Genomic DNA, 6,000 nt, shown 5'->3' with positions numbered 1-6,000 from the left:
ACATGCACAGGTGCACAAGCAATATACTAACTGTGGTGATTTTATGCCGACGTGACTTGTGTCACCCGCACTTTGTAATGTAGACATGGCCTGACAGCTGTGGGTGAGGAGGTGTAGGCTGTGGGGGACTGAGCAGTGTGGGCAGGGAGTGAACTTTGAGGAAGTAGTGAGCTGCAAGCATGGGATGATAGGGGGATGAGTGAGATATGCAGCAGGCGGAGAGCAGGGGAAGGGGAACTGCGGAGAGAGCATGCTGTGAGAGTGGAGGGGGTGTGAGCTATGGGGGAAGCAGCAATGTGTGGGGATGCCAGGGCAGAGCTGTATAAAGGAGGAGATGGGTGAGGAGGGAAGGGATGAGCTGTGTAGAAAAGGGGGTACAAGGGAAGGGATGAGCTTTTAGCAGGGGGATTTGTGTAGAGGAGGGGCAGATGCAGGAAGTTGTGTAAGAGGGTAGAGGGGGAGGGGCAGAGGGTGCAGGAGGAGGGGAGCTGTGGGGGAATGGGAGAGGCAGGGGTGCTGGAGGAGGGGAGCTGTGGGGGGAGGGACAGGGCTGCAGGAGGAGGAAGGGCTGTGTGAGGGGAGGGGCTGGGGTGTGCAGAAGGAGGGGGGCTGTGTGTGGGGGAGGGGCTGGGGTGCAGGAGGAGGGGGGCTGTTGGGGAATAGGAGGGGCAGCGGTGCCGGAGGAGGGGGGCTATGTGAGGGGAGAGGCAGGGGTGCAGGAGGAGGGGGGCTGTTGGGGAATGGGGGGGCTGGGGGTACAGGAAGAGGGGAGCTGTGTGAGAGGAGGGTCTGGGGGTGCAGGAGGAGGGAGTCTATGTGAGGGGAGGGCCAGGGGTGAAGGAGGAGGGGGGCTGTTGGGGAATGGGAGGGGCTGGGGGTGCCAGGGGAGGGGCTGGCGGGTGCAGGAGGAGCGGGGCTGTTGGGGAATGGGGGGGTGGGGGTACAGGAAGAGGGGAGCTGTGTGAGAGGAGGGGCTGGGGTGCAGAAGGAGGGGGGCTGTTGGGGAATGGGAGGGGCTGGGGGGTGCCAGGGGAGGGGGCCTGTTGGGGAATGGGAGGGGCTGGGGGGTGCAGGAGGAGGGGGCTGTTGGGGAATGGGGGCCTGGGGGTACAAGAAGAGGAGAGCTGTGTAAGAGGAGGGGCTGGGAGTGCAGGAGGAGGGGAGTTGTGTGGGAGAATAGGAGGGGCTGGGGGGGTGCCGGAGGAGGGGGGCTGTGTGAGGGGAGGGGCTGGGGGGTGCAGGAGGAGGGGGGCTGTGTGACGGGAGGGGCTGGGGGGTGCAGAAGGAGGGGGGCTGTTGGGGAATGGGAGGGGCTGGGGGTACAGGAAGAGGGGAGCTGTGTGAGAGGAGGGGCTGGGGGTGCAGGAGGAGGGGGTCTATGTGAGGGGAGGGGCAGGGGTGCAGGAGGAGGGGGCTGTTGGGGAATGGGAGGGGCTGGGGGTACAGGAAGAGGGGAGCTGTGTGAGAGGAGGGGCTGGGGGTGCAGGAGGAGGGGGTCTATGTGAGGGGAGGGGCAGGGGTGCAGGAGGAGGGGGCTGTTGGGGAATGGGGGGCTGGGGGTCCAGGAAGAGGGGAGCTGTGTGAGAGGAGGGGCTGGGGGTGCAGGAGGAGGGGGGCTATGTGAGGGGAGGGGCAGGGGTGCAGGAGGAGGGGGGCTGTTGGGGAATGGGGGCTGGGGGTACAGGAAGAGGGGAGCTGTGTGAGAGGAGGGGCTGGGGGTGCAGGAGGAGGGGGGCTATGTGAGGGGAGGGGCAGGGGTGCAGGAGGAGGGGGGCTGTTGGGAAATGGGGGGGCTGGGGGTACAGGAAGAGGGGAGCTGTGTGAGAGGAGGGGCTGGGGGTGCAGGAGGAGGGGGTCTATGTGAGGGGAGGGGCAGGGGTGCAGGAGGAGGGGGCTGTTGGGGAATGGGGGGCTGGGGGTACAGGAAGAGGGGAGCTGTGTGAGACGAGGGGCTGGGGGTGCAGGAGGAGGGTGGCTATGTGAGGGGAGGGGCAGGGGTGCAGGAGGAGGGGGGCTGTTGGGGAATGGGGGCTGGGGGTACAGGAAGAGGGGAGCTGTGTGAGAGGAGGGGCTGGGGGTGCAGGAGGAGGGGGTCTATGTGAGGGGAGGGGCAGGGGTGCAGGAGGAGGGGGGCTGTTGGGGAATAGGAGGGGCTAGGGGTGCCGGAGGTGGGGGGCTGTGTGAGGGGAGGGGCTGGGGGTGCAGGAGGAGGGGGTCTATGTGAGGGGAGGGGCAGGGGTGCAGGAGGAGGGGGCTGTTGGGGAATGGGGGGCTGGGGGTACAGGAAGAGGGGAGCTGTGTGAGGGGAGGATCTGTGGGTGCAGGAGGAGGGGGGCTGTTGGGGAATAGGAGGGGCTAGGGGTGCCGGAGGTGGGGGGCTGTGTGAGGGGAGGGGCTGGGGGTGCAGGAGGAGGGGGTCTATGTGAGGGGAGGGGCTGGGGGTGCAGGAGGAGGGGGGCTGTTGGGGAATAGGAGGGGCTAGGGGTGCCAGAGGAGGGGGTCTATGTGAGGGGAGGGGCTGGGGGTGCAGGAGGAGGGGGCTGTTGGGGAATGGGGGGCTGGGGGTGCAGGAAGAGGGGAGCTGTGTGAGGGGAGGATCTGGGGGTGCAGGAGGAGGGGGGCTGTTGGGGAATAGGAGGGGCTAGGGGTGCCAGAGGAGGGGGTCTATGTGAGGGGAGGGGCTGGGGGTGCAGGAGGAGGGGGCTGTTGGGGAATAGGAGGGGCTAGGGGTGCCGGAGGTGGGGGGCTGTGTGAGGGGAGGGGCTGGGGGTGCAGGAAGAGGGGAGCTGTGTGAGGGGAGGATCTGGGGGTGCAGGAGGAGGGGGTCTATGTGAGGGGAGGGGCTGGGGGTGCAGGAGGAGGGGGCTGTTGGGGAATGGGGGGCTGGGGGTGCAGGAAGAGGGGAGCTGTGTGAGGGGAGGATCTGGGGGTGCAGGAGGAGGGGAGTTGTGTGGGAGAATAGGAGGGGCTGGGGGGGTGCCGGAGGAGGGGGGCTGTGTGAGGGGAGGGGCTGGGGGGTGCAGGAGGAGGGGGGCTGTGTGACGGGAGGGGCTGGGGGGTGCAGAAGGAGGGGGGCTGTTGGGGAATGGGAGGGGCTGGGGGTACAGGAAGAGGGGAGCTGTGTGAGAGGAGGGGCTGGGGGTGCAGGAGGAGGGGGTCTATGTGAGGGGAGGGGCAGGGGTGCAGGAGGAGGGGGCTGTTGGGGAATGGGAGGGGCTGGGGGTACAGGAAGAGGGGAGCTGTGTGAGAGGAGGGGCTGGGGGTGCAGGAGGAGGGGGTCTATGTGAGGGGAGGGGCAGGGGTGCAGGAGGAGGGGGCTGTTGGGGAATGGGGGGCTGGGGGTACAGGAAGAGGGGAGCTGTGTGAGGGGAGGGGCTGGGGGTGCAGGAGGAGGGGGTCTATGTGAAGGGAGGGGCAGGGGTGCAGGAGGAGGGGGGCTGTTGGGGAATGGGGGCTGGGGGTCCAGGAAGAGGGGAGCTGTGTGAGAGGAGGGGCTGGGGGTGCAGGAGGAGGGGGGCTATGTGAGGGGAGGGGCAGGGGTGCAGGAGGAGGGGGGCTGTTGGGGAATGGGGGCTGGGGGTACAGGAAGAGGGGAGCTGTGTGAGAGGAGGGGCTGGGGGTGCAGGAGGAGGGGGTCTATGTGAGGGGAGGGGCAGGGGTGCAGGAGGAGGGGGCTGTTGGGGAATGGGGGGCTGGGGGTACAGGAAGAGGGGAGCTGTGTGAGACGAGGGGCTGGGGGTGCAGGAGGAGGGTGGCTATGTGAGGGGAGGGGCAGGGGTGCAGGAGGAGGGGGGCTGTTGGGGAATGGGGGCTGGGGGTACAGGAAGAGGGGAGCTGTGTGAGAGGAGGGGCTGGGGGTGCAGGAGGAGGGGGTCTATGTGAGGGGAGGGGCAGGGGTGCAGGAGGAGGGGGGCTGTTGGGGAATAGGAGGGGCTAGGGGTGCCGGAGGTGGGGGGCTGTGTGAGGGGAGGGGCTGGGGGTGCAGGAGGAGGGGGTCTATGTGAGGGGAGGGGCAGGGGTGCAGGAGGAGGGGGCTGTTGGGGAATGGGGGGCTGGGGGTACAGGAAGAGGGGAGCTGTGTGAGGGGAGGATCTGTGGGTGCAGGAGGAGGGGGGCTGTTGGGGAATAGGAGGGGCTAGGGGTGCCGGAGGTGGGGGGCTGTGTGAGGGGAGGGGCTGGGGGTGCAGGAGGAGGGGGTCTATGTGAGGGGAGGGGCTGGGGGTGCAGGAGGAGGGGGGCTGTTGGGGAATAGGAGGGGCTAGGGGTGCCAGAGGAGGGGGTCTATGTGAGGGGAGGGGCTGGGGGTGCAGGAGGAGGGGGCTGTTGGGGAATGGGGGGCTGGGGGTGCAGGAAGAGGGGAGCTGTGTGAGGGGAGGATCTGGGGGTGCAGGAGGAGGGGGGCTGTTGGGGAATAGGAGGGGCTAGGGGTGCCAGAGGAGGGGGTCTATGTGAGGGGAGGGGCTGCGGGTGCAGGAGGAGGGGGCTGTTGGGGAATAGGAGGGGCTAGGGGTGCCGGAGGTGGGGGGCTGTGTGAGGGGAGGGGCTGGGGGTGCAGGAAGAGGGGAGCTGTGTGAGGGGAGGATCTGGGGGTGCAGGAGGAGGGGGGCTGTTGGGGAATAGGAGGGGCTGGGGGTGCAGGAGGAGGGGGTCTATGTGAGGGGAGGGGCTGGGGGTGCAGGAGGAGGGGGCTGTTGGGGAATGGGGGGCTGGGGGTGCAGGAAGAGGGGAGCTGTGTGAGGGGAGGATCTGGGGGTGCAGGAGGAGGGGAGTTGTGTGGGAGAATAGTAGGGGCTGGGGGGGTGCCGGAGGAGGGGGGCTGTGTGAGGGGAGGGGCTGGGGGTGCAGGAGGAGGGGGTCTATGTGAGGGGAGGGGCAGGGGTGTAGGAGGAGGGGGGCTGTGTGAGGGGAGGATCTGGGGGTGCAGGAGGAGGGGGGTTGTTGGGGAATAGGAGGGGCTAGGGGTGCCGGAGGAGGGGGGCTGTGTGAGGGGAGGGGCTGGGGGGGTGCCGGAGGAGGGGGGCTGTGTGAGGGGAGGGGCTGGGGGGGTGCCGGAGGAGGGGGTCTATGTGAGGGGAGGGGCAGGGGTGCAGGAGGAGGGGGCTGTTGGGGAATGGGGGGCTGGGGGTACAGGAAGAGGGGAGCTGTGTGAGAGGAGGGGCTGGGGGTGCAGGAGGAGGGGGTCTATGTGAGGGGAGGGGCAGGGGTGCAGGAGGAGGGGGGCTGTGTGAGGGGAGGATCTGGGGGTGCAGGAGGAGGGGGGCTGTTGGGGAATAGGAGGGGCTAGGGGTGCCAGAGGAGGGGGGCTGTGTGAGGGGAGGGGCAGGGGGTGCAGGAGGAGGGGGTCTATGTGAGGGGAGGGGCAGGGGTGCAGGAGGAGGGGGCTGTTGGGGAATGGGGGGCTGGGGGTGCAGGAAGAGGGGAGCTGTGTGAGGGGAGGATCTGGGGGTGCAGGAGGAGGGGAGTTGTGTGGGAGAATAGTAGGGGCTGGGGGGGTGCCGGAGGAGGGGGGCTGTGTGAGGGGAGGGGCTGGGGGTGCAGGAGGAGGGGGTCTATGTGAGGGGAGGGGCAGGGGTGTAGGAGGAGGGGGGCTGTGTGAGGGGAGGATCTGGGGGTGCAGGAGGAGGGGGGTTGTTGGGGAATAGGAGGGGCTAGGGGTGCCGGAGGAGGGGGGCTGTGTGAGGGGAGGGGCTGGGGGGGTGCCGGAGGAGGGGGTCTATGTGAGGGGAGGGGCAGGGGTGCAGGAGGAGGGGGGCTGTTGGGGAATGGGGGGCTGGGGGTACAGGAAGAGGGGAGCTGTGTGAGAGGAGGGGCTGGGGGTGCAGGAGGAGGGGGTCTATGTGAGGGGAGGGGCAGGGGTGCAGGAGGAGGGGGGCTGTGTGAGGGGAGGGGCTGGGGGGGTGCCGGAGGAGGGGGTCTATGTGAGGGGAGGGGCAGGGGTGCCGGAGGAGGGGGGCTGTGTGAGGGGAGGGGCTAGGGGGTGCAGGAGGAGGGGCGGTGTGT

The sequence above is a fragment of the Lepidochelys kempii genome, chromosome 14, assembly GCF_965140265.1.
Source record: "Lepidochelys kempii isolate rLepKem1 chromosome 14, rLepKem1.hap2, whole genome shotgun sequence".
NCBI classification, from domain to species: Eukaryota; Metazoa; Chordata; order Testudines; family Cheloniidae; genus Lepidochelys; species Lepidochelys kempii.
The sequence above is the reverse complement of the archived record's forward strand: the minus strand, read 5'-3'. Positions refer to the sequence as shown.